The sequence below is a fragment of the Rhincodon typus genome, chromosome 22 (assembly GCF_021869965.1).
Source record: "Rhincodon typus isolate 14 chromosome 22, sRhiTyp1.1, whole genome shotgun sequence".
In the NCBI taxonomy this organism is placed as follows: Eukaryota; Metazoa; Chordata; class Chondrichthyes; order Orectolobiformes; family Rhincodontidae; genus Rhincodon; species Rhincodon typus.
This window is the reverse complement of record NC_063353.1, coordinates 15,222,650-15,235,511: the sequence shown is the minus strand read 5'-3', so window position 1 is coordinate 15,235,511 and position 12,862 is coordinate 15,222,650.

Sequence of the window (12,862 nt, the reverse complement as noted above, 5' to 3'; positions counted from 1 at the left end):
TCTTTGACTTGCCAACAAGCTCTGAATGTCAAATTCCAATGTGATATTTTTGTCTCTCTCTGCAAAGTCTGCATAGAACTGCTTTTTGGAAGTTTTGTATGCACTTACAGATGATATTTTATGAATAAAGTATATTCTTGCAATAGCCTATTATGAAACAACATTTGGTACAAAGCAAACTGAAGTGATATTAGAGCAAAAAGCTGAAGCTTGATCAAAAACGTAGTTTTTAAGGAACATCTGAAGAGAGGAGAGAAAAGCAGCAAAGAAATTTCAGAGCTTAGAACCATGGCAAGTGAAGAAATGACCATTAATTGTGGAGTAATTAAAATTTGGAATGCTGATAATCTAGTTTTGTTGTATAAAAGCATAGATGAAAAGTTCAGCAACAGATGAAATGAGTTTGGGTGGAGGCATGCAATGTTATGGAGGTGTAGATCAGCAGTTGCTTTGACGTCATGGACATGTTTTCAGAAACTGATTTTGATCAAAGATAATGCTAAGATTTCAAATAGTATGAATCAGATTCAGACTATGCCAAAGAGGGAGATGGAGCCACAGGCTAAGTGGTGGAGTTTTCGGTGGGAACATGGCTTTCTTCTTCCTCATATTTAATTGAAATAAAAAACCTGTTCAGCCTGTATGAAATGTCAAATAAGCAATCTGACAATTTAGAGCCACTTGAAGAGTTGTGTAAATGCTACCAAATCCCAGAACATCTTCAGGCCATTCAGTTTTTCTAGCACCTTTTCCTTGGTGATGGCAACCATAATCATCTCTGCCCCCTGACTGTCTTGAATTTTTGGGATATTACTTGTGTCTTCCACTGTGAAGACTGACACTAAGTAATTATTCAGTTCCTCAGCCATTTCCATACGATCTCTCCGTGTCATTTTCCAGTAATCCAATGTCCACTTTTGCCTCTCTTTTGCCCTTTTATATCTGAAGAAACTCTTACAGTCCTCCTTTATATTACTGGCTAGCTTACCCTCATATTTAATATTCTCCCCCCTTATCTGGCAACAAAAAATGATCGATCATTAGCAGACATGGAGGTTGTGGTGCAGGACTAAGAAGAGAAGGTATTGCAGGTGAATCTCTGGCTCACATTCAATCGATGAGAAGAGAAACTGGTTAGCCATCTGGTCAAAAATGGACAGACATTCAAAGGGGATAGCATGAGATTGGAGCATTCATATTTGACGTCTCAGACAGATTGTGTGGATATAGAAGATGACGAGATATTCAACGATCTTGTCAAGGAAAGGAAAGTTGGGATGGGTCATAATTTGCAAGGATGGAAAGTTCAAGTGTTGTTTTGTGGAGGAAAATTCACAATAGCAGATTTGAAGAAGGGAAAGAACTGTTAATAATTTTAACATGTGGTCAAGCAACCAGGGTCCAAAATTGGATATTCCAAATTGACCCACAGCTGGAGAAATTGGTGCTCTGACAGAAAATTGGCCAAACTAAATTAAACAACAGCCAGCAGCTATTGACTACAGAGAACAGGGGAAACCAAAGTCAAAGAGGTCACAAAGGTTCAAGGAAAACCAATTCCAACTAACCTGAGAGTCGTGTATTAGAGAAAGTTTCAATCAGACTTTCTGGCAACTTGACTTCCAGGCAGTGCCTGAGGACATGCACTTTACACTTTCCCAGCACAGCAACAGCGAAGGTATTAGCAGACCCAATCAGATGCTTTGAATCCAGCTCATGATTCTCTTGGCCAAAGACCACAAGTCATTAGGGAAGGTCCAAGAAGAGGGGGGATAAGAACACACTCCTGGAAGCCACATCCTCAGCAAAGACTCACAGTAAAGATTCAACCTGCGCGAACAGAGGAGCTCTGACCGTCTGGAGAGAGAGATCCACCTTCATGAAAGAGAGCCAGCCCTACATCAGAGGGGAAGGAGATTCTAACGGCCCAGCTCAAACACATGGATTGTTCCGGGTAGTATCCTTGCTCAGACGGATAGAACTAGATAGAAAGTAAATGTTGTGGGAATTTAGGAAATGTTCACATGGTGTTTTTAATAAGGAATATTTTGTTCATAAAATTGAGTTGAATCGCAAACTGAATTCTGGGCGTCTGGGTCGGCCTCACCAAAAGGAACACTTGAATAAAGTGTTTTTAATACACAAACTGGTTGAAGTGTCCAAAGCACAGACAACAAACAGAATTAGGAACCAGAACAGAAAGTAGATGGTCAACAGTTAAGTGGAAATAAGGTCAAGAGAGTAGAGGATGAATTTCATGAACAGGGAAAGCTCTGAGAGGGCATGAGGAAATATGAGAGAGATACTAGAGAAAGATACAGCTCAAGTGAGAGGGAAACCTAGATGTTAACTAGGGAAGGGATGGTGGTGGCAGAAGCAGCTGAAGGAAAGTTCTCCATCTTAGTGACAAAGAAGTATCTGGGTTCCTCGCACTTGTTGGCAGTCAGGATGGCAGAGACAGTGAAGATGGCGGGTGGTTTCAGGAAACAGAAAAAAAACTTGGAATTATCTCTGCATTCTAGCATGATCTTGGAATAGTGAACAGTTTTGGAAAATGAGTGCTAACCCAGTAGTGCTTTACACAGTCTAGCCCGATCTGACTTTGAATATTAAACTGATGTGCGCCATAGATGTCCAAATCAGTAAGCAGGACTTATAAAGTGGATAGATGCATTGGGGGAATGGCCAGGGCGAGATAGAGAAATATTGAGACTTGGGCATTAAAAAGGTGATGTGAGTAAAAACCGAAACAACTGCAGAGTTCTGAGGAAGGTCACTCAATCAAAAACACTAACTCTGATTTCTCTCTACAGATACTGGCAGACCTGTTGAGATTTTCCAGCAATTTCTGGGGGGTTTTCTGAAGGTAATGCAAGGTTCTCATTAAGCATATTATTAGCTGCAAAATGTACTGTGCTAAACAGAAATGGCCAAAGGTTAGACAATGTGGAGTTTGAAAGTTCAGTAGTGACTGAATTGGGAACAGACTTTTCCAGCAGATGAACATAATGGCTTAGTATTAGACAAGGGAGATAGGACCTAGGTGGAAATCAATTCTATGAACTGATCAGATGAACAATGAACTTATCAGTGATTGACAAATGAGAGTCCTGAGTACATGTGAGATGCTAAGTTCAAGGGACTGACTGTGGGTTTTTTATTTGGAGGAAGAGACTTCTTTTTCTTCATTCTTTGATGGGACATGAATATTATTGACAGGCCCAGTATGTGTTGCCCATTCCTATTGCCTGTGAACTAAAGTGGCTTATTGGAACATTTCAGAAGACAGCTAAGATCAACTACATTGTAGTGGAAGTGAGTCACATGTAGACCAGACCAGGTGAGGATGAAAGATTAGCGAACCAGATGGATTTCGTGACAATCAACAATAGTTTGTGGTTACCATTGCTGAATCTAAGTTTCAATGTCAGGTTAAAGCAGGATAGGCGGGCATGATATACAGAAACTGTGTTTGAGGGTATCCACCTGTTGAAAAGAGCGTTGTAAACAAAATATTGCTTACTGCTTCTCTGCAACTATTTACAGTTATAAGAATGAGTGATACAAAACTCTAAAGACTTTTGGGAGAATCAAGCCTTAAATCGGTGTCCCTCAATATCCTCCTTTATTCTTCCACCATGTCCTCATGGCTTGCTCACAGTAGCAGCGTTTATTGCACGTAATCAAGTATTTGCCCTTTCAAACCCTTCCAGACACATGCCACATAAACCTATAGAAAGTATAATATAGAAAATAGGCAGCATTTGGCTAAACCATCCATGTCAACTTTGATGCACATTGTAAGTGAATAATTTTAATTAGTTTTCCGAATTGTTTTTTTCATTCAACAATCTAATCTAATCCTGATTATTATCACAATTTCTGTTTCAGCTACAAAACCTTAAACTAAGTTTCACAAGTTTGCAATTTTCTGTGTAACAAGATTTTTCCTGTCTTTTATTCTAACTCTGTTACATTAAATTTGCATTTTGGGCATGTGATCATTTGCAAACCATTGGCTTCTATCTACCCTTTCTCATCCTTTTATAATTTTCCATGCTCAATTATGTAATTCCAGATTTTCTTAAACAGAAACAAACACATTTTTGAAGTATGTGATTATATGTGTTTTCATGACACAATTAGGTGGTCAACAAAAACGTTGGTTTAAATATACAAGGACAGGAAGATATTCACTTTATATACTTCTCCAAGCTCTGCTAAACATAGACCATTGACCTGTCTTATTACATTTTAATAGGGCTAATATCCCATTCGATTTTTTTAAAAGCAAGATTGAGATTGCTGCCACCACAAGTGCAGAGGCTACACTCACCCCTCATACAGGTGCAGTGCATGCAAGTCATAGTCTGTGATGCTGCAGGTAGCTGTCTGCATCAAAGAGTGGGGCCATCCATAATATTGAGCAATTGAAAGCTATTTTAACAAGTGCAGCACCAATGTGTTCTTTCTTTCAAATATTTATTCAACGTGCAGAGTTTTAATTGTTGGGTGATTTTACTCTGCCAGTCCCAAGACTTGTAGTTTTCATTAAATTTTTAACACAGAAACAACATTTTTTTTTAAAAAAACCCTAAGATTGTGATTTGCTCACTGCCATGCTCCCGACACTTGGCTGAGCTACTTACTATCTCATGGCCTTCCCACTCCAGACCCCTCACTGTCTGCCTGTTGCTCACCATCCAGCTACCTTGCTGTTTACCATTCCTCACAAGCAATGGAACAGGGTGACAAGAAGGAAGAAGGCAAGGAGCAGCTGAGAGCAGGGACAGCCAGCAAAAGAGCAAGTGGGGTGGTGAGCTCAGTGGGACGTGTGTGTGGTGTGGTGAGACTTCAATGGGCCCTCAATGACATTTAATGAAACAGCAGCACTAACTTCCTGTTTCAGTGCAGTGGCAGAAGATACAGTGTTTTACAAATGGTCAAAGTTGCCAAGAGTTCAATCATTGCAAGATCAGAATTGGCCCATCAAGTTTCAGCAGCACCAAAGAGTTTCCTTCAAAGATAAATGCAAAAGTGGGATTGATCAACAATGATTTTCACTTGTTCAACTCAATCTACACTTCCTCCAAAAGTGAGGTATCTCACATCCAACATCAATATCCTGGATATCACAGTTGAACAGCAGTAGACCAGAAATTTGGGTGTCTGCAATGAGTTGCACACCTCCTACCTGCTTAATATATCAACACTATCAACAAAATTTAAGTTAACCCTGGATGTTACTGCCTATTGTGTTGTATGAATGGGTGCAGTCCTAACTAAACACCATTGAGTACAGGGTAGACTGTGTTTCTCCATCATTGAACACAATATATTGTTTCTCCATCACCAAGTCACCATGACTATAATGCATGACATCCATAGGATACACTGTAGAATTCTCCAAACTAATTTCAGCCCTGTTCTCTCCTAGAAAGGTGATTGCAACAACATTTTGGATCCCCATTGTTTCCATTCTCATTTGGAATTACATCTGATTTTTCATCATTGCCTGACTGAAGTCCTGGGATTGACCATCTGTTTCAATAACAATGGAAGCATCCCCTTGGTGGCTGCAGTAATCCACAGAGAAGGCCCAGTGCTGCAATATCAAAGGGAAGACAGAATGGACGATCACCATAGCATTATCAGCCTCCCACACATTAAGGAAACAAATAAATACACATATGATTACACATAGTACTGGCTGGAAGGCCCATTACTGTTTACATACAATTGCAGCATATAGATCACGATTGTAGGTCATCACATTTTCAGCATAGTCCTGTTTGGTCTAATTATTGGCAGGCTAAAATTTGAGATACTTCAATTGAATGTTATGCATATACCCTTCTCGATCAAATTAATCCTTTCTTCTTACATCTTAATTTCATGAGCAGCTACTGAAAAGTAAAACTTTTGCTAAATATCATTCCAAAATTCCTTTTTTCCACAGTTGTAGACTTTCTGTGGCAAGACTGCAATCTTACACCCTACTGAGATTTTTTTAATATGGTATTTAGATAGGCCATTTGTTTGCTTCTTTTATCCTAGCCCTCACTACAAATGCAATGTGACTTTGTGGAAAATTCTCCTGATTAAAGTTTTCAGATTTTGTCAATTAACATAAATAAGTAGTCTAATTTGTGCAGCTACAGCAACAGCAGTCACAAAAGTTCCATTTAATATATGGCTCGATTCATAATTTGTTCTGATGCTAATGCATAATAATATGATATTGATGCGATAAATAGCTTGTCTCTTTTAAAAGCCAATACTCAAAATGTCAGTAAACAGAACTGCAGATCACCCGTGCCCACTCCTCACATTTTCAACACATACATAATGAAATCCCATCTTTAACTTTCTTCTCAAATTTGACAAGCTTGTCCTGGAAGCAATTTAGTAAGAAAAAATGTAATTTCTTTTAAAGGCCTGTAAAATCTGTAGTTAAAATGTTGGAAAATCACTTTTGAGAGTTTGTACCAATTGTAAATTGATCAATTATATTTTTCTTGGATAATATGAAGTATTGGTCGATGTGATTTGGTGACTTTTGATGTGGAAGCAGTACCAACAACAAGAAAGTTAGGAAAGGGATGTCATGTGGCCGGAGCAGCAGGCACATATGAGAGCTACAGGTAAAGGAGCTAGAGTATGAAGGCCAAGATGCAGAAATAAAGAGAAAGCAGACAGATAAAAATTCTTGTGAGGAGAAAGAAGCAAATCATCCCCTGGAAAAATTCTGTTGATTTTTTGCTTGGTAGGTGTTAGAGCTGCCCATGACAGTACAGCAAAAATGGCTGGCGAATTCCCCAACAAGCTTTTCAGTACATGTTTAACAGGAATTAGAGAGCGTGGGAAAGGCTTGTGTTCTCAGCACTTAAAACGATAGCTGTCTGTTTAGGTAAGATTAGATGTGCCACATTCTTTGCTATTCTGATGATAAAAACATTTCATACCATTTATTTATTTCTCTTAAGTTTATTTTTCTCATCAATCAGTTATAATACTACAAGTAGGTTTTAATTAAGTTTCTTCAAGATAGTCATAGTCACAGTTTCCTAATAAATTATAGATCTAACACACACATATAAACAAAACATTAGAAAGAAAGGTTTACAAGACTAAATTACAAGTGATAGAGAAGGGCCTCCCTCTCTTATCAAGGACAGCAGCTAAGAAAGTTGAAATGGTGGGAAATCTCAAAGAAGACTCTGTTACAGTCTTGTATAAAAGAGCAGACACAGATGTCATAGTTGAGAGATAAAATGTCACAAGTGACCACAGAGAGTTTAGTTTGCCATATATCAAAACGGCCCATTCAGATCACAGCAACAAGCAATTACTAAAAGAGTGATGTACTGGAAACCCAATCATAGTTGAACAATCCAGCACTAACGAATCAAGTCCTTCAGTCTCCCTTCCCAACATGGTGGTTATACAAACCAAAGCAACTTTTTGAACAACATTTCATCTGAAATATTTTTCCTCAGTGCACCTCTTACTCTGATGTTGAATATCTTAACTGAACATCACAACCTGTTTTGAACTGGCTGTTCTGAGTTTTCTGCCAGTAAGTCACATTTCCGCATTGATAAGCTTGATGGCCTGTCAACAGACACAGTTTTTTTCTCAAGCTATAAACAGCTTAGTTATTGGGAGAGATCAAAGAAATGTTTGCAATGTTTCCTTATAGGCATATGTGGAGTTTCCAGTACTTACATTTTATTACCAAAACGGAGTCAAGACTATCATCAGAGCCACTAAGCAAGAAGTACAAATGGAATAAAGTAGACTATAATACAAAACTGAATTACTGTTCGATACATAATATAAAACTTGTACCAGAGTCTTCTAGACGCAACTGAGGTCTCAGCAGCCAGTGAGAGAGGCAGCACAAACCCCATAGAGATAGTAAGAACTGCAGATGCTGGAGTCAGAGATAACACAGTGTGGAGCTGGAGGAACACAGCAGGCCAGGCAGCATCAGAGGAGCAGGAAAGTTGACATTTCAGATCGGGACCCTTCTTCAGGCTGGGGAAGGTAGGTAGCCCCAACCCTCCTCTCACTATTTATATCTGAGCTCACAGCCACAACCCCACCCCCCTGCCACACCCCATTTCTGAAGAAGGGTCCCAACCCGAAACTTCCTGCTTCTCTGATGCTGCCTGGCCTGCTGTGTTCCTCCGGCTCCATGCTGTGTTATCTAGCACAAACTCCACATCTCTGTTGCATCATTTTCTATACTGTCTCCTTAGGCATTGAACATGCCAGTGGTGGACCTTACTCCAGAGTCAATTTTTCCTGAGTAGAGGTCCCTCCCACTTAAAGCTGCCTAACATATCTCAGCATTAAATGTGATATAAAGATCACAAATGGGCTGGCTTAATCTTAGACACCTGTCAGGCAGAGGAATGGACTTGATAGCTAGGGATCAGGATTTGAAGCAGGGACTGAAAATGATAATTGCAGTTTTCCCTATATGTAATTGGGGGGAATTTGTGCTCATCCAGTGCTAGATGTCGGATACTCAATAGGGAGTCAATAGTGGAACAGTCATTAATGTCCCTGGACTAGTAATTCAGAAGCCGAGATTAATGCTTCTGTGACACAGGTTTGAACCCACTACGGCAGATGGCAGTACTAAAACTCAATCAAAAAATTGGGAATGAAAAGCTAAACCAATAGTGACCATTGTGATAATTGCACAAACCCATCTAGTTGGTCTCCACAAGACACTAGCAGACCACACCCGGAATACTGTGAACACTTTTCATTTCTTTATCTAAGGAAAGATATGTTGGTATTTGAGGCAGTCCAGAGACCATTCACTAGGTTGATCCTGGTTATGGAGGGATTTTCTTATAAGGAGAGGATGGGTAGATTGGGCTTGTAGTCGTTGGAGTTTCGAAAGATGAAAGGTAACCTTATTAAAACAGATAAGATTCTTAGGAAGCTTGACTTAGTGGATGCAGAGAGGTCGTTTTCTCTTGTGGGATTTTCTAGGACTAAAGGGAATAACCTCAAAATTATTGCTACTTAGCAGAGATGTCAATCCTTCTTCAGGATCTTCTAAGCATAAAATCAATCTAGGATTGACTTTGATAATATAAAATAAGTAGTTTATTTTGAATGCTGTATGAACCTAAAAGCAATTATTCATTTTTTCCTCTACTCACAAAGTCTCTGTGTGACACCTGTAACTGCACATTATTTGCCAGTGCCTTGAAGTCTGGATTTGAAACAATGAGCTACTTACAGACTACCAAATGGGTATCTGCTTCAAAGGTATGTGGAGCTAAAGGAAGTTTTCATCTTAAAAGTACAGAATGATAGAAGTGGATGTATTTTTCTGTTTACACATCCCATATATATCGCTGTCCCTTGATCTGGCTTTCAGCTCAATATAATATTGCGTAGAAATTATCTCCATATCAGCTGCAGTTCTTTGTATGTCAAATATCTGATGGAATTTGGTAGCCAATCCATAAAACTTTATTTGAAGTAATAGATTTGAGACAAGCATGATGATTTGTTCCATCACTTTGAAATCCTAAAATCAAATGTTGAATTCTTCTGCTAAATTCCTCATGTGTGCACAAAAGTTTTCTTTGTCATTGATCTTTTTCCGGTCTTTTCTCCTGACTCAGGAGGTGTTACATTTTATGTTTTAATTGCAAGAATCAGAGACCCAATTCTAATTTGAACGCATTCACATTTCATATGTGCTAAGTTGTTGCCCTTATCCTACAGTTCACAGTTCAGCTCATTCAGTTTTGTCTTTATGCGTGGAAGGAACCCAAAGTCCAGCAACCATGTACTGTGTGACAGCGCACTGCACACTTCATTCCCAATTTTTGAAAAATGACAATTTCAGGCATGATATTTAAAAATCTTTGCAGCATGGAGATCGTGAAGTAAGGATTTAAACAAATGTTGTTAAAGGGCTGTCACTCAAATTGAATTTACAATCTAAACAACAACTTTCATTACATGAGAAAAGTCCATACCTTTACTCACTAATGCTTGCTGCTAGATTATACAGTGGTAATTGACAAAAAAGGAGAAATTAGATCATTTTTGCAAGACGCAATAAAGTCTGCATTTACTATAAGTGTGGCTGGCACACTATTAAATGCCATGGAAGCCAGTTTGTTGGTTAGAATGTTTTGATTTTGTTGTACATATTCTCACCATGTGTTTTCTTTTTAAGAGGCAAAAGGATGAGAAGATCCACTTCAGGTGTTATGTCCTTAAAAACGATGTGCACAAAAACAATCAGCTGGGCATATCAGTCGGTCACGTTGATGGATTGATCAAAATGTAGTGAGAAGCATTCATAGTCCTCCAGGTCCTGCTGTAGTTGCTCAAAGATATCTTTGGAGAAAAATTCTGTGGAAGCAGAAAGTGAGTTTTGCTGGATTACTGATATTAGTTCTTCTTTGTTCTTCAAGTATTGGAATCAAATCAGTGGCAACAGGAATTGTTTCTTTAATTACTTAGTCATCTGTTAATGATTTCCTGTGCTTTGTCAGAAAATGGCAAATGTGAAATGATGCTTCAGTGCAGGCCAGACCTTTTCTGCTGCTTATTTAGAAAAAAAGTGATGTTGAGCTTTAAAATGGGTCTTCAGCTTTTCAATGTTCTTTGTCTGAAGTATGTTGCTTATGGAAAGTTATCCTTGAATTTGCTGTGCATCATTGTATGATGTTGTTCCAAATTTCCCTTTTTTACATATCAGTATACTTTGTTGACATGGAAGCCAAATGCATACTTATTCTTATGATCACTTTCCCATTCCACATGGAAGTTATATATTTTTTGTTTCTTTCAGATGGTTCATCACCCATCATTATTGCATCACCTTGTAGTTTGTGCCGTCACTCTGCTGCTAATCACACTGTAAGTCGGCCTCTGGATCAATGCCTCTGGAACATCCAGAATGAAACTAGCTGCCTTCAAGTGTGCAGGCATGAGAGGTCACTTCTGTAGTTGCAGTTTGCTTCCAGGGACCTTGTTTGATTTGCATTGCTTAGATATTGAATGTGATGCCCAGCAAAGTTTCCAGACCATGTCTCCATCCACCCAATCGATGAGATAAGCAGCTAAGAAAAAAAAAATTATGGGTTCAGAGAAGGTTCAGGGTCTAGCTGAGCTGTTCTTGCACAGAGTCTGCATGGACATGATGGGCTGAATAGGTTCCCATGTTTCATGTCCTGTAGTAAACTGGCTTCACAAGTTAGGTTCTCGCATATTTCTTATTGATTGGTTTGCACTGCCACCAGATATTTTACATTGCCATGATACATTTTCTGGACTAAGTTGAATCACAATGCAAAAAGCTGTCAAAGCCTATTGACTGCATGCACTCTCCTCTAGCTATGCAGCTTCCAGAAACAGAAGTCAAAATGATCAGTGTGCTCACAGTGAAGGAACACAGGCAAATGGTAAGATTGACTGTCAAGGACCCTGCGATCAAAATGAACAGAATTAAGGCATCAAAAGTTGCTACAGCCAGTAAAGAGGCCACATGTCCCAGATACGAAGTAAGAAGGAGATCTTCAATTATGCAACAAGTAGACTCAGAACTCCAGCACAGATTCATGGAAAATAAAGCTACATGGAAGGTGGATGGTGTTCCATGTGAATTAGCAGAAGCCAATTTTATACAACACGCATTGACAATTGAGCAAGGAAACATCAAATTGAACTTGACATGCTCAGAGAAAAATTCAAATCTCAGAAACAGTCCTTCAAGAGGTAGTTCAATGACTACAAGCAGCTAATATAAAAATCTCTCCATAGAAAATGATTCAAATGGAATCAGATCAACAATCAACTTCCAGAAATTATTAATCAGCACAAATGACAGCTGGAGGGGTGCAAATGCATCTCGACCACATGCCAAGGACATAGTCAAGACTTTTTTCAACAACCAGAAGATTAAACTAAGAACTTTGAGAATACCTTGGCAGGGTAAGGCTGAGCTTCAGAAGGAGCTCAAATAGATTAGCGTTAAACAAGAAATGGAACCATCTCATACTTCAAACAAACTGTTGACTTAATAATGAAGCTCCAATAGTCACACATCACCATCAAACCTCGGAAACTGAAAAGGTAAATGTTACAGAATATTTTCAAAATCCGTGTGAAGAGAGTCATTGTTCTCACAAAACTGACTCAATAAAGAGATATATTGATGGAGGGAAAGACCTTCAAGTCCATAGTAAATGATTAGCAGAGGAGAACATTCTGCACCTGGACAGGGTTTTTTTTTATTCATTTGTGGGATGTAGGCATCACTGGCTGGCCAGTATTTATTGCCCATTCCTCGTTACCCTTGAGAAGATGGTGGTGGGCTGCCTTCTTGAACCACTGCAGTCGACCTGCCTAGGACATTGTCTGTAAGATATGATTCCGTGAGTATGACTATGTTAGGCTGTTGCTTGATTACTCTGAAACAGCTGCCCCGATTTTGACACTCACCTCTAGATGTTAGTGAGGAGGACTTTGCAGGGTCGACAGGGCCGTTACTGCAGCTGTCTTTCCTAGTGCCTAGGTCGATGTCAGGTTGTCTATCTGGTTTTATCTCTTTGAAACTTTGTAGCAACTTATACAACTGAATGCCTTGCTAAACCATTTCAGAGGGTGATTGAGACTCAATGACATTGCTATGGGTCTGGAGTCACATGTAGGCAAGACCCGGTGAGGATGGTAGATTTCCATCCCTGAAGGACATTGTAGAAGCAGAATGGTTTTCCCAGCAATCAACAATGGTTTCACGGTAATCAGTTGGTTCTTAATTTCAGACTTTTTTTTGTTATTGAAATCAAATTCCACCACCTGATTCAAACCC